The sequence below is a fragment of the Aythya fuligula genome, chromosome 10 (genome assembly GCF_009819795.1).
Source record: "Aythya fuligula isolate bAytFul2 chromosome 10, bAytFul2.pri, whole genome shotgun sequence".
Taxonomy (NCBI): Eukaryota; Metazoa; Chordata; class Aves; order Anseriformes; family Anatidae; genus Aythya; species Aythya fuligula.
The window spans coordinates 19,718,608-19,745,686 of NC_045568.1; the positions used below are offsets into that span (position 1 = coordinate 19,718,608).

The following is a 27,079-nucleotide window of genomic DNA, read 5'->3' on the forward strand; positions in this document are numbered from 1 at the left end:
AAATTTGTGATAGTTTGTGCTTCAGAGCCTAGCCCTGATCCAGGCACGAGTACAAAGCAGGGCTTCATTTTGCATCCCTGCTATGTCGCCTTTGCCTCTCAAATCTTGGCTTCATGTGGCTGATCTCCACAGATAAAATTGTTGCCAAAGAACAGCATATGTTTGAGAATGAATTATATTGTTATCACCAAAGAACAAAACCTTTCCAGAGTTTACAATGAAATATTTAAACGTGGTTTCCTTTGTAGTTTTTGATGTTATTGGTCTATCTGTTTGGAGAAGTTACAGATGCTTTATCAAAATAGTATCTTGATTCTTTTTCTTTGAGTAATTCAGATGTATCTCAGTGCTGGGTGTTTACAATGCAAACTGAACTACTGTTTTAGATGAAGTAAGCTATTATTCAGCATGGGACTTACACTTGCAAAGCTCCCTGTGTGAGGTGTTCAAAGACTATGATAAATTTTGATATCGCTTTCTAGTGGTCTGAAAGGAAAAGCTTATTTATATAAAAGATAACTTTGAATAATGCACTTCTCATACCTTTGGACAGTCCTCCTAAATTAGCCTCAAAGCCCTTTCTTGGGTCAAATCTTGCATATGGTTCTCCCATAGTAAACAGGAGGTACTGATACCCATTGCTTTTGGAAGGTTTTATCAAAATCTGCAGATGAAAAGTACCTCTGAAGACTTAGGCAACGCTGATTAATTGAACCTGAATAAGAAGTGCAGGATCAGATCTAAGGATATTATTTTTAGGCTGCAGGCTTGTGCTCTGCATTCCAAATCCTTAAATGCCAGTTTGACAGTAAGTGTGAAGGACTGGAGCAGACAGCTATATGCATAGTAGTGATGGCTTGTGAATAATGTCACTACTACAGGAGAATGGAAATTGCTTTCTGTTTACAAACTCTATTTCGTAAACACTTCTCATTAGCAAAATGTAATCAAAATGTGTTAAATACCTCAATTCTGTGGTGTAACCTGTGTGGGGTTTGCAGTAAAGTGGTATTAAAAATGCTAAGAGGATAAGCAGGGCTTTTGGCTACCAGTATACCTTGAGAACAGGCATGTTGTCTTCAACAAGCTGAGCAAAGCATTTTTATTTATTTATTTTTTTTTTTAGGGAGTTGGGGGGAGTTGCATGTTAGTGCTGTTGTACTTTTATGAGGATTGTAAATTCAAATTTTATATACCCCTTTCCCTTCTAGGGGAGGGGAGGGCTTTCTAATCCATGTTCTTAACAGTGTGTGGTCATTGCAAAGCCATAAGCAAGGCAAGGAGGAAGCCAAGGCTTTTTCTAGTCTGTTTGGGAATTCAGAACTGGATGTTTACCAAAGTGACTCAGTAAGTACAGATTTGAAAGGAAACATTTGTGCATTTTAATAGTGTAATTATCAAATACTACTTTATTACCTGTCAAGGTAATTAAAACAGCTACAGGCAAATGGTCATCTTAAAAAACTTGCAGCATCTGTGTGTTATTCACCAACCAGGTTTAGTGTATTTTAATTAGACATATTACCAGCAGACATAGTCTACAGTTGTGCTGCAGAAATGTTCTTTTCTGCATAGGAATACTGAATGTGCTGGATGGGCAATAGCTCTAGGAAATAAAATTATAATGGATATAATTTCTGCCTTATAGTCTACGTAGCAGTTAATTAAGAATGGTTTAAAACTAAGGTTTTTCTTCCAGTGGCATTCGGCAACAAAGTGATAGTTTCCTTTTTGCCTTATGTGAATGTTTGTCTTGTAGCTGTTGGCTATATGAATCTGAAGAACTGCCACTGTTCCAGTTGGAAACTTGTTCAACTGGAGGAACTATGGGTTTGTTTGTAAGTACTCAAGTAAGTTACTCAAGTAAGTCACTCAAATATAGGCTTGCTGTATCTATTTTTTAGATTGCTCCTTCAAAGACTGGAGTTGTCTGCTTTCCAGGCATCACTTTGCTTGTCAAGATCCAAGGAGAATAAGTCTCCTTCCTTGGGCTCCTTACTGCCAGGATGCTACTTTAAAAATGTTCATTACTTTAATAAAAGGTCCCTAAACTGAAAAGGAAGCTTTAAGCCATTGCTAACGTAGGTGAAGATGCATCAGCCTTGATTCTGACATGCTGATACTTCCACAGTGCCAGGATTTGCCTCTTCCAGAGCAGGTAGTCATTTTTGCCTATTTTGTCTTTTCTTTTTTTTTTTTTTTTTGGCCTATTAACTCAACTTTCTGCACTGTTTATCTGCACTCTTTAGATAGGTTAGGAACAAAAACAGCCACTTGGCAGTTTTGTAGGAGTACCTCGTAAATTGAAGAATAAATCTATTTTCCAGATATTGTGAACAACATTTCAAAGATGGCTTATATTTGTAGGCTTGTGTCACTTCTGCTTATCCTCTGGGTTTTAGCTTTCCTTCAGTCTCTTTTTAAACTTCTGCAATATTGTAGTCAGGTCAGCTTATGTATAGAGGAACACTGTGCTGTGAGGACAGTACCTGAACTGCTAAAAGACTGAGCCTTCAAATGGATGCAAGAATGGTTGAGTCTGAGAACAAAAGTATGTCTGAGATAAACTACTTCCCTTTAGTAAAAAAAGGGAGAGTGCCTTAAACAACAAAGATATAGGTAGCTGCTGTCAAAGCGCTGCTTAAAAGGAATGAGAAACTGTCTTAAGGAGGGATTACTGTATTGAAAAATAAACTGCTGAATCACTGGAAGCAAGTAAGCAATGCAGAATCTTAGAGGCTCTGCAAAAAAATAAAATGGCTGCTGCAATTCAATTAAAATCACAGTAGGATTTGTTGTTTGGAATGGTACATCTGTCATCCTGTATCTCCTGATGGTTGATGCCCCAGGGGATACTTAAGTGAGTGTAGTGCTCTGGCAAAAATGCTGGAGTGACAGTTCTGCAGAACATGATCCTCTGTTTACGCGGACATGTGCATTTTCCCAACACACCTATTGAGTCTGGACTTCTGCTTGCTCTTTATGCATTTAGCATTTGTAGTAGATTGCTATTCTGAATCAAATGTCACATTATCCTGCAAAAAGGAAGAGGGTTAAAAGTTTCTTGTGGAAAAATAATTGTTAACAAGATAATGTCCAAGATACCTAGTTCAATGACATTTATTGTATTTATCTTACAGATACTGTGAATGTAGGCTGGGCTTTTAAAATCAAAAACAACTTCTTATTCCCTCAAAAATTTCCTTTTAGGAAGCATTTTAAGCTAGAAAAGCCCCCCTTTGTTAGAATGAATGGGTTTAAAAGACAGACTAGCTCCTTGTAGGACCTGTGCCAGTCTCAGTTCATATTTACCTCCTTGGGATTGAGGAACTCCAAATTCATCCACTATTCTTATTCTGATGAGTAAATTTCAGACCCTCCATGTCTCTATACTCAATATTTTGTAGTTAACAAGGGCAAAAAGCATTAGTAAGCTACAAAGCCCTTTTGAGAGAATTTCTTCAGCTCAAGCAGTTTGATAAGCATCCAGCATCAAAATGAACATGAAGGAGCTTCCTCAGGTGTTGGACGTCTGAACATACAACCATGCAGAAGCCGTGTGGTGCAACAAAGTTGAAAGCAGAATCTGTCATTTAGTTGAAGCAATGGCTGTTGCAATTATAAATGTGGAAAATCATTCTCTCAGGCTTTTAATGCAAGGGAGAGAGCATTTGGAGGCAGCCTGCTGGAAGGTGTGCGGCACACAGGAATGAAAGGCTGAGAAGGTAAAGCCACAGCTTTAGCAAGACAGCTGCAGTGATCCTTCCTCAACAGCAATGCAATGACAACCCATGTGCAGTAAGCATTAAACAGATTTGTCGAAAGGAGACTTGATCTCTTCCTTTTCAACCTGGCTTTCCATACATTTTGAGGTTGGACTGGAAAGAAGACCTTGGGATAAATGGGGAGGCAGGGAGGCATGGTGTGTGCTCCGCCATACGGATGTGTCTGAGCACAGCATCTTTGTCCTGTGGAGTTAGTAATATGGAATAGCTGTGCTTTTCAGTACACTAAGGTAATGCCTAGAATGAGTAAGCAAGGAACATCACTCGTTTTTGAAATGCTGTTCTTTCTCCTTGATTTCTTCTGATTTCTATAACTGGCTGGTGACCTGACTGGAGAGACCATCCATGTAGATGTTAACAAGAAACAACTATCAACCAATTTCCTTTAAAACCTTTTCTACCTCTTGTTAGCTTGTTGTAGGATTTTGGCAATGGTTGTCTTCCAGGGTCCTGTTGTACTGAAGGGAACACAGCAGGATTTCTGAATGCTTGGCATGAGTGTGTCCAGGAGCCTGAGGACCCCAGCACAGGTTGTGGGGTCACCTCAAGCTGCTTTCTGCTGCATGGCCTGCAGGTTTGGGAGATGCAAAGTGTAGGCTTCATTTTAGTTTTGTTTAATTATTTCAAGATGTGGTTGTAGTGTTTGAGGGACTGAGTGATGTGTCAGCTGGAATACCCTCAACTCCTCTCAACAGTGAGATCCATGGCAGAAATCAAAAATGCTCTAAAACACCCCTAAAAGGAGTCCTGTCCTCCAGTGAGAAGAAATCAGGTTTAAGATGAGTATTGCTTTTAGTCATGTTAAGTTGCACAGTTTACCGTACTTGTTCAATAAGTAAAAGGTTCTTGCTACAGGTGATACAACAGGTATGGCAGTAGCTTGGGCCATTACTGAAATAATTTATTTGCTATCAAATCTTTTGTTAATTGTTTGAAATGCCTTGAATATGCCCTTAGCAACTTTCAATAGCATCAATTAACATTTAGGAAGTTCATTTCAGACTAGTAGAGTGTTAAACATTTACTTACAGAAATGCAAATGAAGTACACCAATTTTGCATCTCGTGTGCCCCTTAAGCAAAATATTTATAAGCCAAAAAATACTTGAGTCAGCAAATATTCAGATGAGTTTTGATGCTAAAACTAAAAAACAAGAAATGATTGCTTCCAGTTTTGATACTGCTCCAGTTTATGCAAGGTCTCTGCTCAGTTTCCTGGTGCTGGGCCACTATGGGGAAAAAATCTCTGGCTAGAAATTAGAAAGTCAAAACCAAACCAATGTTTGGATGAAATAGCAGAGGCTCCTTATAGCACATCACTGTTTTGTCATCTTTTAAAAGATTTGATTCCCAAGGGGAGGGGGGAGACACAGAAATTAAGGTGCTTCTGGAAGACCATAATCTGCAAAACAAAAAATGAATTTTAAATTATTCAGTGTAGTTTACCAGAACTTAACTGTGACTTTGTACAAAATATAACTGTTTTGCAGAAAGATGTTGCAGTGTGACTTACTTTACTACTGAAATCTTTTTGTCTTGGTCTTAGGTGCATTTTTGCATCCATACCCCAACAAAGTTATTTGGTGAATTGATGTGTTGTTTCAAATAATCAGTCTGCCAACAGAAGGAATGAGAAATATTCCTTAGGGCAAGTTTGGAAGTCTATTTTGAATTTTGATTCTTTTACTCAAGCACAGTTGAAGTTAACGTCTCTACTGAAAAAGAAAACAAGGCCTGTTTCCTTAATTCATTGAACCTGATCATTGTATATATTAAATATCATCTTAGGAAGAACATCTTTGTGTTCTTACTTTGAGATGCATTTTGTTTTAATTTCTCATAATTGCTTTTTTAAATGGTGGAACTTATAGAGCGATCTGTAAAGATGTAGTTCAACTGCCCTGCTCCAAGGTTTTTTGTAAGATGCTATTTCAGTAGTTATTGAGGACAGATGCCGCTCATATACCATGCAGCATAAAGAAGGAATCATTTCTTCTTCTGCCCCTAGTGTGTAATCCCTTCTGGTCTTTGTTTCTATCACTTCTCATCTTCAGCTCCCTTGCCACTTCTTAAAAAAAAAAAAAAAAAAAAAAAAATCTTTCAGGAGTTATTACTTCTCTCACAACCACTATTTTCATTCCTCTTCACATGAAACAATTCCTTTTTTTTTTTTCCCCTGCAGCACTCTTACCACTAGGTCTCTTCCTTTGTGCTTGTGACTTACTACCAGCTCTGAGTATACAGTGGTATATGCTAGTTGTAACTTACTATAATGTACTTACTCCAATAGTTTGACTAACCAATATTTCCAGAGGATAGAGTCATGCAACCAGTAAACAGTATTTCATCCAGTAGTGAAGTTCATGGGAATTGGATCAGCTTTGTGGGGCCCCCACTTCAAAGCAGTTTAACGATGCCTTATTTTCACATTTTCCTCTCAATCTTTATTCCTGACATTCCTCAGGAATTACCACAATTCTACTGCATCACCTGCTTTGGTACACATGTTATCTTCAGCACACCCCTTGAAATCTTGTTTTCTTCCACAGGAAGCAGATGGGGGGAGAAACATTTTCATGCTGAACAGATGTGTCCTGATGGGTTTTTGTTTAGATTTTGCCAGTCTGTTCTAAAATCAAAACACCTCGTCAGAGGCTGATTAGAGCCATCTCTTCCCTCCTTCTGTAAAATATCACTATAGTTATCTCTCACTTTTTTCTAGATGACTTTTTACAAAACGTATACGCTACTATGGATGCAGTAGGGTATGCGTTATGACACTTCAACATGAACTCTGGCCTTCACCAATGACAACCTAATATTTACAAAAAAAGAAATGCTGAAGAATGTGCTGCTCATTTCTTTCTATACATCTTGATCTTATGCTCTCTGATCATTAGCATCCAAGCATCCTAAGCTATTTGCATCCTGTTTGGGCCAACTCATATTTGGTCTGACTCAGCCCAACCTTGCTCTTAAAGCCACCGATGTGCTCCAGGTTCCCACACCACATATGAAACTTGCCTGTCTTTCTCTTTATGTCTCTATGCCTTATCATTGCCTTTGGTTGTACTTCATAGCACTTTACAGCTGGCTACGTTCTTCCTTATCAATTTGTACTGTGAGTACGTTGATCAGCCTGGCTAGGTTTCCCTTTCAACTAGGATGATGAAAGGGGATGTCTACATGCCCCACCAAGGCTGCTAAGAAGCTGAAGATCTACCAGCACTTGGTGGTATTTTTTCTTTGTCATGTTTGAGACTCGCATGTTGTGCACTAATTACCATTGCCACTTAATTAAGCTACACAAGTTGGGGATGGATGTGGTTGTATGCAGGCCCTGAAGTCTCAGTAGTTCCTGCGGAGACAGGATTCCAGGTAATGTGTGACTTTCTGCACCAGGCCAGAAGGGCTTGTGGCTGTGGCATGTGTTGAAGGGATGGATGCTACCTTACTAAAATTTATCTGTTGGTTTTTACTATATACACAATGAATTAGTGTGAACTTTGTTTCTAACCAGGTATAAGTGTTTCTTATGGAAAGTCCTCTGGCCACATTTTTCTCTTCTCAGGAATGCAGACCTCTGCTTGTTCTTACAGCTGCTTGCAGTCACTGTGCCACAATGCAAATAACTTCAGACAGATGTGCTACTATGCTCTTCAGTGGAGTGTTGCTCAGATCTGGAAGTTGCTTCAGTTTTCAGATAGAACTGCAGATCTGGAGTAAGTCTGGGCATCCCAGTGTTACTGTCTTGTCAGAATTCATCACGTACATCTGCCTGATGGTAAATGCGGCATGCATGTTAAGGAACTCTGGTTTTGCACAGTGAGTCTCCCAAGGAGATGCTGTCAACTCTGCTGGATTTTCATTTGATCGTCTTTAGTGTTTTCTGCAACTTGCTGTAAACCACACAAACCACTCATTATGCAAGCCTGTCTCTGGTTAGTGACATGCAACTTTTGTAGGCTTTTGGATTTTTTGTCTTTTAAGATTGTCCCCTTCTCCCATGTGTTTACTATCTGCATTTTATAGATAAGTATATTTCAAATATGTTTATAACCCCTTGTATTATATATTTAATTCAGTTAATTGTAGCAAGTTTGCTTTCTATAGTTATACACAAAGTGGCTGCAGTCATTTTGTTCCTGTGCTGCAACCCATAGCAAAAAATCACCACTTTCCAGAGAACTTTCATTTTCTTTCTTAAGCCATTTTTGCATAATTCTGCATTCCAGCGCTATCTCTGTACTAAAGCTCTTTATGCCGTGGTGTATTTTTAACTAATGATGTGTCACTGTACCAGCTTGGATTTTCTTGTATCTATTCTGTAAACAACCAAAGTTCTTTTTAAGGGGGAGGAGAAGGAATGGTGCCAAAGAGTTGCAAGTTGTGTTTGTCTTCATGCAAGCAGAAGAGATCAGACTGGCCTCGGACCAAATTAATTAAATGTTCCATTTAGCGAAAGATGTCAGTTAGGAATAGATAATACTTTCCATCTGAAGTGCTTCACTGGTGGAGAATAACGACTCTGTGTGAGCAAGCGGCTTCTGAATGTTACACAAATGTCAAAGCAGTAAGAAAAGTTTTAGGGCTGAGGCTTTGCTGGTGAATGTTATCTCTTGGCAGGTTTTTCAGCTCCAACTTTTCCATTAAGAGGGGCAGTATCAGCAGAGTGCTTTGGGATTATAGGAGCCAAAAGGACCAGAACATCATGGAATCAAAGGGAGACTCAAAGTAGTTATTCTTGTTAGTGGAGTGCCAGGTCCATGAGGAGCAGGGGGATGTGCAGTTTTAAAGAATAATAGTGGACAGTGTTCATCTTGCATCTATATTTAATGAACTGGTAGTTGTGATGTACAATGAGGAAAGATGAGGAAACCTTCTGGAAGTTTGAGAAAGGAGTTAGGAGATAGACTTGGTCAAAGTCTTGTTGTCGATTTATTCCTTTACTGTTCCATAGCAAAGGAGGGGAGAAGGGGGGAGAAGGCCGGAAGTCTATTCTGTGTCATATCCTGCAGTAACCTGAATATAGTTGCAGTTTCCAAAGCTTTATGTATATATCTGAAGTCAGTTAACTGGAACACGTACCCTTGTGTTGCAGAAATGTAATTTCATGTACTGTAGATTAGGTAACTTTAATAACCATTTACTGATGTAATACTGCCCTCTGCTTAAGAAATGCCAAACTTCATAGTATAGTTGTATGTTTAAAACAAAATGTACGTGAGCAAAAGGTAACGCTTTTGTTCAGGGCTTTGGATCATACACAGGTCTGGGAGACTGATCTCTGGTATTCGTGAAATGGAAAATGCAAGCTCTGCCTGGATCAGCCTCATCTCAGGTATATCCTGTTGCCATTCCAGTGTTGTGGGATTTTCCTTGTGGGTATGAAAATGTAAAGTTTTTTTTTTTTGAAAGTGTAAAACTGTTTTAAAATGTTTATGTAATTATTTTAGTTTATTATAAGAGTATTGACTGGGAGGTCATTAGGCAGAAGAAGAATGAGGGTAATTTACGCATCAATATCAAAATATTTCATCTTGATTAATCTGCTTGAAATAAATACCAGAAAGACAAATATTGTGCTTGTCATCTGAAGTGACTTAGTGTACTTCTTGATTCTGCTACTGTACATCAGATGTGTTACTTTTACTCCTAGCAACTGTAAGCATATTTCATGTGGGATGGCAATATCTTGCATTATCACTTTCAGAAAGGATGTAGAAAAAGTCATCCACTCACTTGTTTTATTCTGGGACCAGCTTGTGGACACTTCATAGACAAAATATTTGTTCTTTTAGGCTATCTACGTAGCATTGGGTTTTATCTCATAAATGCTTGTTAACTATATAAGAATGCTTTTAACTATACAAACCAGAGTTCACTCATGCTCCAGCCTGAGTTTTGGCCAGTGGGATGTGATACCTTCTGCACTCTGTGATGCCATTTGCACAGGGGGAATTCTTCTTCCACAAGGGCGAAAACTCCATTCAAATCTTACTGCATTTGGTTGTTAAACTCTTCAGACCTTTTTAGAAACATCACCTGTAACAACAAAGGTATAACCCCTTAAGCTTCTGTGGAGCCAAAAGGGCTTTAGTCACAAAACATACTTGCTCAGTTCCAGTTAAAAAAAAAAAAAAAAGAAAGTTCATCTTTGCTCCTTTATTTTTGGGTCATCAGGAGATTTCCCTTCACTGGAAAGCTTTCAAAGACTCCTCAAACCAGCCAGGACTTAGTCACCACTCACAGTGGTGACCTGCAGATAAATGTTCTTTCTGGGATTGCAGCACTTAACCTACTAGCAGGAGGTTTAGCATAAATGGAAGCAGGCTGCTGATGGTCCTTTGGCAAATGGATTTATGTAAAGTCCAACCAGAGCAGGTCACTGTAGCCTAAACTTGAAGTGACAAAATATGGGAGATAGCCAAAGCAGGTTGCAGATATAGATGTGTTGATGCATAATCACAACATGTGGACATCTACCAAGATTTCTGGTTGCTGACTTAATTGAGTAATATTAGAAGCACAAACATGATCACTTTTTCCTTCCCAGTTTACCATGTCACCTCACTTATCTTAATAGAGCCTCAGCTTGCAAGCATTCAGGCTTGTCTCAGCTTTAACCATGTAAGTAAGCCATCTGGGATGGAAGGGATTAAATATTCACAGCATTGTCAACAGCATCCCTAGCAGCTGTCTGCTGCTTGCTAAGGTGTAGCCCCATGTGCCAAGAGGTGAGCAGGGCTGCTATGAGCAGGAGGAGAGTAAACTTTCAGAGCCCTCCCTGCAAGTTTCTGGCTGCTTCTGTCTGTGAGGCTTGTAGGACCTCCCCGAGAGCATCTGGACGTGCTGTGCATTCAGCTGATGTAAATCCATGCCACTTGATTAGCTACACTGGAGTGATGTTGATCTGTCCAAACTGATTATCTGTCTCATGCTCTGCCAGTAGTGCCTCATGGAGAAATAGCCAATTTCAGAATCCCCTTCTCAGTCTGGGGTTAGTAATGTGAAGTGACAAAGTTAAAGCTCTGCATATTATATAAATATTAGAAATGATATGTTCTGCTTTATTAAGAAAATCTGTTTGACATTCTGTTACAGAAGAACTAATTGGGTCCATAGTGAGTGCATAAATTAGGGTTGCCTTATGCAGTACCACTAATTTATGTATATTGAGGTTTGAAAATGTTCTAGGCTTCTTTACAAGATGAGCAGTTTGGGTAGGTTAATGGAAAATGGCAAACTGGCTGAAGGGTTATGTGAACACGAAGCTTCTTTCTAAAGCATGTGTAATAGGAGGAGTACCAAGCAGTGTCAGGTATGTAGGCTGAAAAGTGTTTAAAGTTCCCTGCTGATCTCCATTTATCAGACCTGACCAGATAATTTGCAATTTGTAATTATTGGGCTAATTTACCATGATTTCATTATAACAATGTGTGATAATTAATCTCTTATTTTGAAAATGAATCAGTGAACATCTGTCTCTGTAGTGATATGGAGAAAAGCAGTGAGATACAAAAAGGCATGGACAAGTATGATGTCAATCTTTTTTATGCTGCTAATTAGAGATATAATCCCTGAATTATGCAGCGGGGTTTCATCCTCACAGAAAATTTTTGTGTCCATTGCTCCTAGGAGCATGGAATATGAGAAGAGCTGGAAGGTTAATGGCTCACTTCTGTGACAAGATACAATAGGAAACACCAACCCTTACTTTCATGAGTCAGTAGTAGCAGGTAGTAGTGGGAAAGCAAATAACTTCTTAGAAAAAGGACAGGAATGTGACACAGAGAAATGTACTCTGCATCCTGCACTGTGAGTGTGGGAGCAAGTGCCTAGCAGCTCCCTGGTTACTGGTGCTGAAATGCCCCAAGAATGCATCATATCCATGGTGAATATCAAAAGTTGACCTCAATACTACAATTTCAATACATATTTTAATGAAACAGACAATGATTGGCATGTCCAGCAGATAAAATTGGTGTTTTCTAGATGTATGAAACATTAGGGAATACAGAACGTCTTGGAGTTCAGTTTGTGCCAGCAAATGTATGCAAGACAGGCCTTTAATTACACCATTCATATTAGTTATTGGGGGGGGGGGGGGGGGGGGGGTAAACTAGTGAGTAGAATAGTGTTAGCATTGAGTTTTGAACATGGTCCATCTCTGGATGGAGTGTGGGGTGGACTGCCCCTGTCAGGAATGCCTTTGGCAGAGGCAGCTGAAGACTTGGGCCCCCTTAAGGTCCTGCCTTCTTAAGGCCAATATCTGGTGGGGGCCAGACCACAATCTAAATAAAAGGGGCCCATGGCAGCAGGTTTTATAGAGAAACCAGCCAGGAAGGGCTTACCTAGTGAGGATGTATCAAGCTCTAGTCCAATCTCTAGTACTGAAACTGCCTTTGGAGCAGAAGGGCCGATTGGTGGTCCTTGAGCTCGCCCACTCAATGAATTACATCTCAACTTGCTTTGCCTTTCTATGAAGGCTGAGCTAGTGAGGTTCTCGTGTCAGTGTTTTTGAAGGGAGGCAATAGCACCCGTTGTTCACTGCAGGCATAGCTTATTGGGTAGAAATCTTCTGCAAACGGGGAGCCCAGTTCAAGCAGGATGTGAAGAACACTGCCAAGCTTGCAGTCTCAATGGGATTTACATATGGATGCACCAACTCTTCAGCATAGTAATGCAAGGAGCACTTTTTCTGCACAGAAGCAACATTGTGAATGTATTTAGAGCATCAATATTAAATTTTGGTATTTACCTCCAAGGCTAACTTTTCATGGGACTGAAGTTTTAAGGATCTAAACTTGGGAGTGTAGTGCTTCAGTCATGTATGGAGTGCATTCATTTCAAAAAGGAGATGCCTCACCTTTACAAAGGTGTTTTCGATGTATAATAGTCATAGTGTGTCTAGAATATATACCGTTTAATTAAAACAAGGGAGCTTGAGAGAAATGAAATAAATACACCTATAAAATGAGTAAGTGCTCAGAAGGTTTTCATTTAATCAATAGTCATGTCGGCAGTGATTGCAAAAAACTTCAGTACACCATTTTAATCAGAGATGTTTTTTCCTGGCACGGGGGTGGAAAATATACTGATTAATTAATTTCTATTCCTGGAATGAGACAGCCTCCCAGCAGAGCAAATCTGAACAGCTTGGTGACATGGCAATATGCAGTACAAATGTAAGTGGTCCCTCAGTTCGTGTAGTCAGACCCAAGGCAAAACCAAGAGCCAGTGCTGGAGCTGATTAGTGAGCAGGGCTTGTCCAAAAGAACAAGTGGCAGAACTTCATGGCTGAGGAACCCAGTGGTGCTTTTGATGCATTGGGTTTATTGAACACTTTTCCTGGCTGGGAGCTATTTTATTACTTTTAATAACTTTTTATTCCCTTTTGATTTGTATGTCAGGCTACCTCCTGTACTGTCCTTGCTCAGCAATCAGTACACTGGCTTATGCCTGTGGGGATGCATATGATCCCAGATGGGACACAAAAGGTAACTGGCTTCATTCTAGGAGGTATTGATGTATTAGTTGCACATAATATCCTTGTTAACATTCCTAATTATTATGCTAATTATTATGCCTAATTATGGAAAAATAAAAATGTCATGCTTACTTCCTCCTAGACAGAATTTACCGGCTTTCCAGAGACCCAAATACATTATTTAATCTACTGTGCTTGTTTAAATATAATTATGTAGTAGGAATATTTTCTGTTTTAGGGAGAAAAAGGGAAGAATATGCAAGTAAAAGTAATTGAATATGCAAGCAAGTAAAATTAATTGCAATGACATTCTGTGTGGCTGGTTTATAAGCTGAGAATTTTAGGTGGCCAAGTATGAATGTAGGCAGCAATGGTTTTAGAAACACTTTTATTTGACAGTTGCAATTTGTTCTTAGTTCATTTAAAATCAGTAGACAGATGTTACGAATCATTGAGATGTGATCTGTAAGAACTTTTAGTATGGGATTTAGTTACTACAGACTGTAACTCAACTTTTCTTGCTGCTCTGTATATGGCAGAGTTCATATCTTTACCATTGTGTGAATTAAGTTGGATTTTAATAGGACAAGAACTTCTTTTTCTGGGCTTATTTGCATGAGAGGGTGAGAATTCAGGCCCAGCTGTTGTTCAGAGAGTTGCAATAGTTGGATCATTCACTTGATGGAAACTTTGAACTGTGACATTTAAGTATGAACAATTTGAACTTTGAGAGGTAATGCTAAACATCTAAGCAGTCTACTTTAGAAAGAACTTTACCCATTTGCACCCCTTTCAGTCCTGTCAAAATGGCTTGTTTCTAAGAAATCAGAGCTGTATATTATGGAGCATTACAGAGAAATCATACAGTCAAGAATATCTTGTGCACCAACCATCACAGAAGTTGAGCACTCCAATCAGTTGACTCAAATATTCATTATGAAAGCAAACCCCTGCTGATTGTAATGAGAATTTTGTCTGCATAAAGCTTTTGTGACTGGGTCTCGAGTGGTACTTCAGAGTTGTTAAGTGTTTCAGCATCTCTGCTCTAAGATAATCTTTCCTAAAAATAATGCAAATTGCACTTACCACCATGTTTGAACGAGGCTGTATTTTTCCACTGGATCCAATGGACTTTGAATGAAGACATTAAACTTTTTCTGTTTTTTTGTTTGTTTGTTTGTTTGTTTTGTTTTGTTTTTGTTTTGTTTTTTAAGCACGGGCTGTACTCATCAGATATACAAACTCTTTGAATCATGCAGGGTTAGCTGGGGTAGTCACACCCCTGCTCAGGTGTTTTGGGAAATGTGCTCATACAGGGCAAAAAAAAGGAGCTCTGCTTCTGAAAGTTGTTTATAAAGCCATAGGAAACATAGGTATTTTTTGCTCTTCAGAAAGCACGTAGAAACTGGGCTTGTATTAAACATGCAGCTGATAATCGTTCCCTGTGCCCTAATAAGGGACTAAGCCATGTTATAAGTTAATAATGTGACAACTCTCCTGTGCTCTTCAAAGCCATCCCAAAGAAGTGTGGTTTGCAGAGTGATGAAGTTGCTCCTTATTCAGTTTGCAGGCTGCAGCTAAAATGTTTCACTGAGAAAGGGAGGCTGTAATGAACGTTTATTTGACTGTTTTTTGAATGACTGTCACTTAAAAGGGCGGTAACTGCTGAGAAAAGTTTGTGGAATCTCGTGTTGGTTTTTTTTGGTATCAAAAGGTTTTGAATAAATTGTAACTTTTCTTGACAGATCTGTGAATTTTCTGGGCACTCTTCTGGAGTGAATCTACCCATCTTTACTGTCTTCAAGTCATCACTAAAACATTGTATTCCTCAAGAGAAGGGTGAATATTGGCATCTTTACTCATGGTAAAGATGCCAAATGTTATTGATACAAATTATATTTAAAGCTAATGAGAACACTTTCTCAGTCATACACAGGCTGCTCTGTATGGCTTTATTGTAACTAGCTATTGCTCTAAAGCTCCAAGCTTGCTGCACACTGTGCACTTACCACCTGTGTGATGCTGTGCAACATCCTTATATCTGAGCAAACATCTGTAATGCATCATTTTTGCTGTCTCTAAATCAGTTATTTTAAGAAATTTAATGTCATGAACCCTTTGCATCTGGTTGAGTAAGAGGCAGAAAGCTCTGATTAGAGATTGGGAGTGGAGATAGGGAAAAACAGGGAAACTAGAAAGTTGTTTTTCACAGCTCACAACCCCTGCAAAGTTTCAGGGCTGGAACAACCCCTGGGGTTGTCAGCTATGGCTCAGAGGTGTGGGTGTTACTGAGAGCAGAAGTGCTGTGCCTCACCGGGTGAAGATGGAGCTATGCTCTGCCTGGCTCCTGCCCCTTCTGCCCTTTTAGCTAGCCTTGGGTTTGGGTTTTTGCTTTTTCCATACGTTTTTAGATGAACCAAAATAGTGTCATGATTTTCATAGCAAGTCCTTTATTATTAAAGAGGAAGGGAACTCGAATCTTAACTATTCAGTTCTAATTGTGAAGGAGTCTGTGAGCCATCACACTGCATTTGAAATGTCACTTCTAATACCAAGTTGTTCCCAAATGTGGCTCTTGTAGCTTTGTCTGATGTCATGGGTTGTTTTGGGAGACTGCTCCCATACAGGCAAGGCAGGCTGCCCAGATGCGTATGGCAACCTTGTGGTCTTGCATCACCTCTGGCATCTTTTCTCTTTCATAAAGTACCAAAAGGGTAATCTCAGAACAAAAGAGGAGAGGGATGCTTGAATAATAAAGGGATCCTCAGATAATAGCAGCTCTGATGCAGCACATGGAAGGCTCGGTGCTCAGCAATGACTGGTGCTTAGGGCAGGGTGGGTGCTGGCTGGGGACCCAAATTAAAAACCTGCTGTCTAGGGATACCTATACTAGGCAAGCAAACCAAGCTTTCATCCTTGATAGCTGGGTAGCTTGATAGCCTAATTCTACAAAAAAAAAAAAAAAAGTCTCTGCTATTTGACAGGAGGAGTGGTAATGATGATGGTTGTTGTCCATAACTGCTGTCTGCCTTATCTTGGGAAGGGAAACCTTGACACTGAGATGTACAGGATCTTGAAGGTTTTTAAGTGAAGTGCCACATTTTATGGTCCTGTACATGTTTATGCAATAATAAAACAAAATAGATTCTACAAAACATGTTTATTGTCAACTATGGGGGGAGAAATAGCTCCTTATCATGGAGCTGCATGATTATAAGACTGTATGTAGTAGAAAATCAAAATCATGAAGTACCTATTCTTAACCTGATGAAACTCAGTAAGACAACAATCCTCTGATTTGTAAGCTGCCAGAAACTGCTTATTGCAAGGCATGGGTCATCCCGGAAGACTGAGACTTGCTGGACTGGAGGGTGGTAGGATTTTAATAGGCTTTGCATTTATCGTACCTGTTTTGTGAATTGGTGGCAGACCTTAACAAGCTTGACACAAATTCATTAAAGAACTGTGTCATGCTATGAAAGGTCAGTGAATGTGAACCTGAGCTATTCAGCTCAATAACATAGGATGCTGCTAATAAATAGCTGTTAATAACTTTTCTCCAAAGGAATGATTACTGAAGTTGAGTACGAGCACTTGTTTTGGCAGACTATTGGCTAAACATGAAGAAAAACACATAATAAAGCTGATGGTAGAATATACGGAACACTGACATTTCATTGTTTATTGACTCTGCGAGGATTTAGAAGCATTCAGAGCATGATTGACTTGATTGCAAAGACTTAAAGACTTGATTGCAAAAATCCATGTTTGAGTAGCTGGTATCTTTTTTTGTCTTCTCCCAGTAAAACATTTGTGCCATTTGGTTAAATCTTCATTCAATAATGATGCATTCGTTAAAATTGCTTAGAATTGCTGAAAACAAGTCACCTTGGGATCATTCCAAACCCCAGTGAAGTCGATGAAAAGGCATTGTTATTTGTACCATATGCCTTTGTTTAGGTACTTAATAGGATGACAAATTAAGAAGTGTTGTTTATAATGCAATAACAGGAAAGGTGTAAATTATAGCAGACAAGTATATTTTTGCATATTTTTACAATTAGGGGTATAAAACAATTGTAAGTCTTCTGTTTTCAAAATTCTTGATGTTTTTCACTTCTAGCCTTTACAAGTTCATCAACTTTACAAGTATTCAAAATACACATAAACCCTTTGTTTTATAAGAAGCCAAAGTCTAACACTTCAATATTTAAACCTAGAAAATTATAATTATGAATTAAGAAAACGTAATTACATGTTGAATGAATACTAAATCCTCTGGAAAAAAATAGCCAGAATTTCATAAATATTGGAAGACCCTTACTCCAACTTTTTGCATTGTTTAAATTTTTATATGAGGTGTTTTTTTCTATTAGGAAATGGTGCTGGGCTCCACGGAATTGTGAACATTTCCCTTGACTGATAATTTTGGACTGTGTTAATGGACTAAATTTTCTGTAACAAGAAAATTTTCTAACAGGCCTCATGTTACTCTTCGATTTGGTTTTAATGTTAAAATTGGTCTTTTGGCCTTTTTGAGTTTTACCTTGTCATTGGAGAGCTCAGTGTCTGCTGCAAGTTGTGGCATTAAGGAGCTGAAATGTTCCTTTGCTAATGTCTTTTAACACTGATGCCTGGAAATGTCTGTGTAATTCACTGATAGGTTTCAAGGGAAATGCAAAGCATTTAAAAACCAGCACTGCTCTTTACTTCTGTTTCTATAATACAGAAGTGTTCATTTAAAAAATGGCAGCTTCTGGAACAAGAACTATATTTCCAAGAATTTTATAATTTACTGTATTTGGGAGGGCTCAGGAAGCATTTGTGATAAAGAGATGACCTGTATGTAAAAGCTTTCTGGGAAGCTCACTGCTTCTGCGCTGCATGAAATACCTCTTAGGATGAGTGCCTTCAGAATGCTTCAGTGCTTAAAAGGCTCGGCAGAGCACCCATAAGTTAGCAATGTGTTTATTTAGCAGTGCTATTTGTATATATGCATCCTTGGTCTCTGTTCTTTTCCTGAAAGTACATCTCTGTGTACATAAATCAATTCTACGATTTTGCACTAACCAGCAAGAAACTTCATGCAATGCTTCATAAGTTACAAAATGATCTTTTTAGCCAATTATCTTAGCAATTACTTTATTTTTTTGTTTTTATTAGTTACAGCAATGTATTTTAGATGGGTTTTAAAATATTAATATTTCTTTTAAATCCGTAGTCCTTTAGTCTGGTGCATCCAAATGTTCATTAAAAATAATTTGGATATAAATGGTATTGTACCAGAACTCAGCTCAGAGCACTAATTACATATAAAAGCTTTGGTTACGCTAAATGTTCAAGTACTTGTTAAAAACAGACCATTCCCAATCATCATCATTAGCACGGATATTAAAGAATATTAATGCTTATTTGAAGGACGTTCTGACTCTGGGTAAGACAGATACCTGAAAACAGAAACGGGAAGGCTGAACAATTATGCTGGATGAGGAAGAAGAAAATCTGCCCTGGTTTTGGCAGACCTTCTGGGGAGGGCTGGTCTGAGGTGTGATGGCTCTGGCCATGAGGATCCTGTGGCCGGGCAGGGCAGAGGTGGCTATGGGGCTGCCCAAGGTGCCTGCTGCTGTGAGCACAACTGCCTAACTAACAGCTTGCAAGGAGGTTCACAGAGCTGGAAAATAGGCAGAGAAAGGCAGAATGCTCTTTGGGGGATGAGTACGGTGCATGTGGACTTTGGGTATTTGCTCTACATACCTAGAATACATAGTCTTCTGGTGGATTTTTCCTTAGTAATCTGGTATGTTTGTTTTCATTTCCATTTAAGATCATACACACAAAAATATGCATTTCTGTACATACGTACACAGACTGAACTACCCAAAGCTTATTGAGCTTGACAGAACTATAACAAGCTAGTAAGTAGTTTTTGTGCCTCTCACTCAAATCCTGTTTGCTGACAACAGTTTACAGTAACGTGTATGCAAAGATTGCTTTCCTTCCTGTCATTAGTGCTAGTTTTGTTCCAACAGCTTTATAGTTTTTTTTCCTAAGAGTGTGTTTCTTAAGCTCAGAAGGAAGGCCCCTTCCCCCCGTAAGCAGCCATTTACTGCCACTGCAGACAAGGCAAGCCCTTGCGCTGTGTTCAGTATTCTGCCAGAGTCTTCCAGAGAAGCCAGCACCATTAAAAGGGGCTGTTTCTACTGCAAGGGAGAAGGTTCAAAAAAATATTTGTACGTTCTCATGTTAGGTGGTGACCCTTATTTGTTGAAAAACCAAATCACATAGTTTAGTCAGCCCTAAAATCTGGATCCATCGTCATTTCTCTGACTTAATTTTATTAACATCATCTGCAAACAGGACAGGGTCATTGCTCCTCTGTTTTAACTGTCAGAGGGCCCCTTTATTTTATGTTGACTAGAAAGGTTGTATTTTAGAAATGATCAGCTACAAAGCATATTTTGTTGAGCTTTTATTCTTTTTTTTCTAAGTGAATAAAAGTTCAGAGTTAAAAGTAAGGAAGACCCTGTGAAGCTGAATTTGACCTCTGAGAGCGGAGGAAGACAGCAGATGATTTTTTATAGGGCTATAAAAGTAAAAACTTTGTAAATAAACACTAATTACCTTCCTGACAGGGAACAAAACCAAAATCTGTATCAATTTGGGATATTAGGCTTTCTGTAAGCTGGCTTTGTGAATAATCCAGTTTATGCATTTATTAACCTATAAATACATTTTTATAAATCTAGATGACATTTAGGTATTTTATTAACCACAATAAATGCCAGAGAAAATTGAATTAAGAAAGCTTGTAATGTGCTTTACTACCAGTTTTAAAATTTTGCTGAGCTGTAAATGGTCCTGCTTTATATCAAGAATAAATCTGTTTGAAGACTGCAGGAGTAATTTTTTTCTTTCCTTGCCAGAGGCCCTGACCTTTTTGTTGATGGCTGTTTTTAACAGCTTCACCTATGTTTTATTCTTTTTGATTCCGTAGAAATTTGATTATCTGCCTTGAGAAGGCAAGCCATTTAGAGGATCATACAAAAATACCTTCCTGTGCTGCAAGATGGAGAGCTTGGAGAACACTGGACTAAGTTGTAATTGTCCCGGTTCCACAAAACTCGCAAATGCGGGAGCTCTCCTAAACATATGCTAACTTTTCCTTCTATTCTTCCATCTATTGCAATACCAACCTCAAATTAAATACAAACTTTCAAAAAGTGTGAAAAATCTGATTCCAGAGGTTGAGTTTCTTAAAGAAGAGAACCTACCTGTAACAGTAAAATAAAGTACATATGTCAGACAATTTGCAGTGGATGCACCAAAACACTTTTTCCTAGGTTAAATTTTTCTTGTTCACTCTTTGGTTTCAGAAGATGCTTTTATTAAAGTTTATCCTCTCCTATTAATAATCCTTCTTCCCTTCTCTATGCCTCCTGTGCCACGCTGAGCTTATAATGTTTCTTTATATGTCCTGCAGGCTTTTGGCTGCTGCTGATAACATTCACTGTCTTATTTGAGTGTATTTTTCAATGTGAGTATGAGAAAGGAAGAGATGAATTTAACAAAACATTGTTTTTCTTGTGAACCCAATTATTTTTTCTTAGTTAATGAAGTACAATGACCTCATTAACTTCAGGCAAACACTTCCTGATTTTATAGTACCTAATCTGGAGCCGGTGTTGAAGTTAAAATTGGTGCAACATCTTTCTGGATGGAGATGCATTGATTTAACTATTTCTGGATTGATATCTTAGTCCTACGTCCCACTAGCCTTGTGGGCAAAACACCTTCTGTGAGTCTGAAGGCTGAGGATCTCTGTGTAGCTGAGAGCAGCAGCTTGGCTGTGTTATAAACGTGCTCTCTGATGGCAGCAAGTCAGATTTAGGTGGTGAATCCTCCTCTTGCTCGTTATGAATGAAAGCTACAAGCAGCATCAGGCTCAATGTTGAAGCATCAGATTAACTTCCAACATCTCAAAAGACATAGGGTTGAAACTGGGTGAAGTGAATGCTTGATGTGGGGCCAAAACATGTTGAGTGGGAACACAAAGGGATTGTTAGCATAAAATCTGTTACTAGTTGTGTGCTGCAGAAATGAACCAGACCCCAAGGCAGAGCAGTTAGCTTTACAGGGAGCTGGGCAGTACAAGGAGCAGCAAGCTCCATTGACTTCCACATGTTTGTGAAAGTATGAACTGTGGTGAGGCCAATGGAGCAGGCAGAAGGATGTGAGAGGCAGGTCTTGAACAAAAATACCCCCATCTTCCTTTTTTGCCACTTGTCTGTGGAGTTGGATTGCATGTAATCAAGAAATGGCAACATTGATCTGTTAGCTTGGAGTAGTCCTTTGAGAATATTGAGCTGCTCAGGTCCAGACAAATGCCTCCTTGTCTGCTATGTGTGTACCCATGGATCAGAAATAAGACACCGAAGGGCAATGCTGGTGGCTATGCATCTTCCATCTTCCTTCTCAACGAGGAAGATGTCTGAGGATCCACCCTGATATTTTGTTGTTACTTGGGACTATTGCATATAGTCTATTATATGAAATAGTTTCATAACTATCTAGTGTTTAATTGATATGGAAGACGGGACACGGGGTGCAAATCACTTCTTATTGCTTCAGATTACAGCATAATTTATATTTTGCATGGATGACCATAGCAGTTAGGAAAGTAATGAGCTGGCATAACCAGGCGTGTTGTGTGGGCTGACCTATAAAAAGTCTCACGGTGTCTCGGTGCTCGCTAGCAGAGCACTGCTCGGGAGGGTTTGGGTAGAGTTCACCTTTGAATAAAGTCTGCACTCTGAAACATTGAGAGACATCCTTCTTAGCCCAAAATGTGTTTTATCCTGGTGTCTTTTATGCTACTTTTTGGAGTAGTTGTACTGTCATGAGCATATGTTTTTAAGCTCTTATGCTTCTCAGTAGACTAGTTCAGCAAAGAAATACCCTTTGTTTCTGACATAATGTAAAATGTCCATCATTCAATATTGCTGTGAGTAATGTCCTCTTTGGTTTAAAAACCTTTTGTGTGGACATTTATCTCAGAGAAAGAGTGCACATTGATTGCCTGCTTACTGCTTTGCCCACAAAACCAAACACCAACTGAATTTTCTTGTCATACTCTTACTTTTGTTTTATTTTTCAGAGTAATGACTGGCAAGACTTACCTAACATTTTCCATTCCTTCTGTTTTTCTGCTGATACTGGTATTAATGTTTATTGGTTCACCTGTCTCAGGAACGATGGTGTATCTTCAGTGTGTTTACCTATTCCAGTACTTACTCAAAGAGAAAATGAAGAAGAGCCTGTGCAAATGAAGTTTGCTTTATTTCTATGCATATGGCAGTCTTTAAATAAGATTGCTCTAGAGATTTTAAAAAAGTTATCCTGACTCTGAACCAAATGCCCATGTCTAATTCCAGCATGGTAAGCTGTGAGAAGTGACTGATTTGTTTTTGAGGTGGGTTGTGAAGGCTTGCTTTGGTTTTGGTCGATACAAGTTCTGTGAAACTACTGCTGGACTGTGGTGTTAGAGGAGGTTCATTTGTCAAGCCACGGCTATTTCCCAAACTTTGTGGTAGTGGAAGTCCTACCACCCAGCTTGCATCAGAACCATACAGAAGTGAAGTTCTGTAAGTGTTATTCCAGCTGTTTGTTAGCACGGGACAGGCTGGTTCATCTTCCAGCCATTTGTTAGCAAAAAGCATCAGGAAGAGATGACTAGGACAGATTCCAGTATTTATTTAATGAGGTTTTCAGCTTATACTGTAGTCAATTAATTGTTTCTATGTGAATGCTTTACAACTGACTTCACTTGATGTAATGTACCTCCTCTTTGTAAATCATTTTGGTTATGGATAAATGAGAAATAAGGTGTTATCAGGCTGAGCTCATGACGCCTATATAGACCTTGTGTAACTGTTACTGTCTTCCAAAGGACTTCAGAACACCATCAAAACAAATGTAGCTGCTGAATTGTCTTCCTGCCCTTGGGGTTATAGGACCATGACAGGGTAGGCATCTTCTGACAGTGGGGTTTGCACTTAAAGAGTGCAGAGGCCAAAATAAGAATGAAAGCAGTGACATGGCAGGAATTCAAAGCAGAAAATACTGACTTCCAAGTGTCAAAACAAGAAGCTTCCATTAAAACAACATTAAACCCTGACTGGAACTGATGAAAGCGAGGAGTTTCTAGCTTTCATGCTGTCCTCAGCGTACTGTGTTGTAACTCAAAGGACATAGCTATAGAGGGTTGTGTTAATAATGAATTGTCTGTTTTGATTTGAAATACCCTTGCTCTTGTCATCTAAAATCAGTTGCTTAATATTTTTTTCAGTGTTGAGTTTGTACTGACTAGCTTGCCGTATTAATGTATAATTCAAGTATTTCAGCATTCTACTAGTTGCTGTGCATTTTTAATGTTAGTTAACCTTTTCATGCTGTTTTGTTTAATGACCTGGCCAATTATCTCTTATTTACAATGGAAAAAACTCATTAGTTAGAAATAATTTGCAAAATCCTGGCAAGACAGAGGACCTTAAGAATTAGTTGCTGGATGAATGTTTACATTTCAATTTGAAATTCAGATCCTCTGGCACGTGTATGGAACTTATGGAGAAATACAGAGGGAGGAGAACATTTGCTCTGCAGACGATCTATGCACACTACTGTCATAGAAGTGGGGAAAGAACCTTGCACATCCTTTCTTTATCAAGGCAAAAAAAAAAAAAAAAAAGACTTCAGCAACATGAAGCCATGCTTCAGCTGGTACTTTTCTTGACAGGTGTAGTGTAATAGCATGCCTGTATTGGAACTAGTCATAGACTGTGGTTAGCAAGTGCCTCATTTCTGTTCAGGCACCTAACATATATTTAAATTAAGAATATGGTTGTATTACAACAACTGCCTTTCTGTGCACAAAGATTTACAGAAGCTGACCTGTGTTTTGCCTTTCTGTAGGGATGTTAGTTGCTGGCTTGGGTGGCTGGCATTTGGGTGGTTTCACTCCTGCCTGCAGTCAATAAAAATCAGCAAAGTGACACCCAGGGGATTTGGACTGTTTCCCATAGGGACTAGTTGACTCTGGCGCTTTATTAAAAAAAAATAAAAATCTTTGAAACCTGTAAGTTTAAAAGACTGTACTTGAGCTCAGTTTGAAGTTTTACACTGCAGATGGTTCGTTACAATACCCTGTTCTTCCTCCTTGTTGAGACTGGGATACCAAGCTATATTGGGCTGCCCAGCCAGGCTTGTCTACCAGCTCTGACAGGTAGATGAGGCCGTGTGTGGTAGCTGGGTTCTTACCCCTCGGGAGAATTAAAGCTTCCCCTTGCCCACCTTTGTCAGAGCCCCCAAAAGACCAATATTTTTTGTATTGCTTGTTTTTTAAGTAAGTGCTGAGGAAAATGCACTCACAGAAATGCAGATACGCGTAGCCTAGAAAAAGGTCATTGCAAGTTTTATCACACTTGCTAAATGGAACTATGAGCCTCTTAATGAAATCTTCATTATAACGCAGGACAGTGCCCTGGTTTGGGGCATCATCTGCTATTACCATATTGCAATATTGTAAGGCGTCTTCCACCTTTTCATGTCTTGTGTATCCTGTCCAGATAACCACACATTGCACAGCCTCTGGAGCTGCAGTGGCCCCCTCTGCTGAGCCCGTAACGCTCTGAGGAGACAGCAGGAGTTTAAAATGCTTGAGATACCAATTTGTCCACTTATGAATGCAGAGCAAGATAAATAACGCATGTATGCCTGTGTCACTGGCACTTAAGGATGTGCATGTCAGCGTTGATAAAGTAGTGAACTTCCAGTGTTTGGACTAGATTAGCGCTCATCTCTTCACTGGAGCAGTGGGACTTCATTTAGCACAACATCATCAATTTCTGTTAGGACCAGATATTTTTGCCTACTTGAAACAGGACAGATCTGAGAAATCATCTAAATAAAAGCACGCATGGCCAAAAAAAATAAATAAAATAATTCAGTACATGCATTTCTTGCGGCACTTCTACTCAACAGCCTCTTCAGATGAGCAGACCGGAGGTTACATGAGCTGCAGCGATGTTTTATGTCTACGGAGGGGGGTGAAGGAAGACTTCCTTTCTTTTTTCCGAGAGTACTGTAATGAAATGGACTCTTGTTGCATTTGATCACAAAAGCGCTTCTTAACGTGATGTTCAGGAACATCATTTTCTTCTTGTGGGCAGCCACAGTTCGCAGTTGCTTTGGCAGCTACATTCCATTTAATCTGTCAATTTTTCTCACATGGTGTAGCTGCTGTGAAAGAAATTGGAGCTGTTATACTGCGTGCTTTGATGCAGTTTGTAAAATGCAAGGTGGGAGACAGTAAACCAAACACAGCATGCCAGTGATTTCTTTAAAATTGCCGATGTTCCAGCGCTGCGATTCTCTGTCCTAGTGAGCTGTCATCACGCCTCATCGAAAAGGATTGCATTGCTTAAATGCTTCATTTTCATTTGTTTTGACATTTTGGTGCTGCCTATTAAATACACTCCACAGTGCTCGGAAGCTTTCACCCAGTTTCTTGTTTCTAATGACTTTCTGCTCTACGTGGTCTGATTTGTCTCTGGTAGTTCAAGTCCAAGACATCCATGTGGATGTCAAATGCATAGCTTCTATGATAACTACGCTAATTGATCTCTGAAATATTTTTCACGTTGAGATCTATCCCTTACAATATTTACGAGCAACAGCAAACATTTCACAGCAAGAAGCTGGCTTGCTCCATGCTCCAGAAGGGATTTCACAACGCAGGCTGCTGATGTTCTGAATGACAGTGGGAACATCACTGGCCAAGCAGCAGTGGGCAGAGGCTGTCACCCTTCGTGGAGGTAAACCTGTGGGGTTACCTGTGAGGATATAACAAAACTAAGCTATTAAAAATAATTTTAAAAAATAAAAACCCAACCCTCCATCATTAGGATCTGTAATCTGTAGTATCAGTCTCTGTAGTCATTACATGTAATGAACAATTGGATGCCATTGCCTCTGTTCGCATTTCCTTCTCAACAATGCAGAAAATGAGAAGTTCTCAGAGTTCAGCAAGGTGGTATTTCGCAATGGTATGGAAGGCTCTGTGCCAGGGAATTCCCAAGTGCAAACTTGACTAGCTAGAAAATGACACAAGTTTCCTAGAAATTGTTCCCCGAATGGAACTAATGTATTGTGGTTGATATTATAGCTATGATTTTGGAACAAAATGTTTCTTATTTACCTGATTGATAGTGTAGGATTTCTTATAATCTAGCCAGTTGCAATGTCCTGCAGCTTGGCTTTCCACACCTGACACTCAGTATTACTTAGCAGAATGCATGCTTAAACTGTCCCACATAATGATGTGGTTTATTTAGCTGTCTGCTGTTTTTTTCACTTGCTTCTCAAATGTTTTGGAAGAACGGGGTAAAAATTTCATATATTTGTCACTACACTTTATGAGGAAATTTTATTCTGGGAATTGCTGGAATTGTTTCTTATTATAAAAGCTACCATTAGAAATAAGAAATGGTGAAATTAAACTCAAAGTCTACACTTTTATACATAAAGCTATAACTTCATACATAGTTATACTGTCCCTTTTTGGAAGAAGGATAGTTTGAAACTAAATCCACACGTTTTATAACGCCTTCCTACTTTCTCAGTTATTTTTGTATTTTGCACAATCAAAGGGGAAATTAGCATTGTAACTGCTCAGCAGTGGTAGCTTGTGACCCAGGAATGATCTGGGAAGGAGATCTGGCAGGAAGACCTGATGCAGGAAGGTTTCTGTG

At 39.1% G+C, this 27,079-nt stretch overlaps 1 protein-coding gene across 4 annotated transcripts in view; it reads left to right on the forward strand.

Moving 5' to 3' along the window:
- CNTN4 (contactin 4) overlaps positions 1-27,079 on the forward strand; it is a 296,910-nt gene that overhangs the window by 39,084 nt on the left and 230,747 nt on the right. The window lies entirely within an intron of this gene.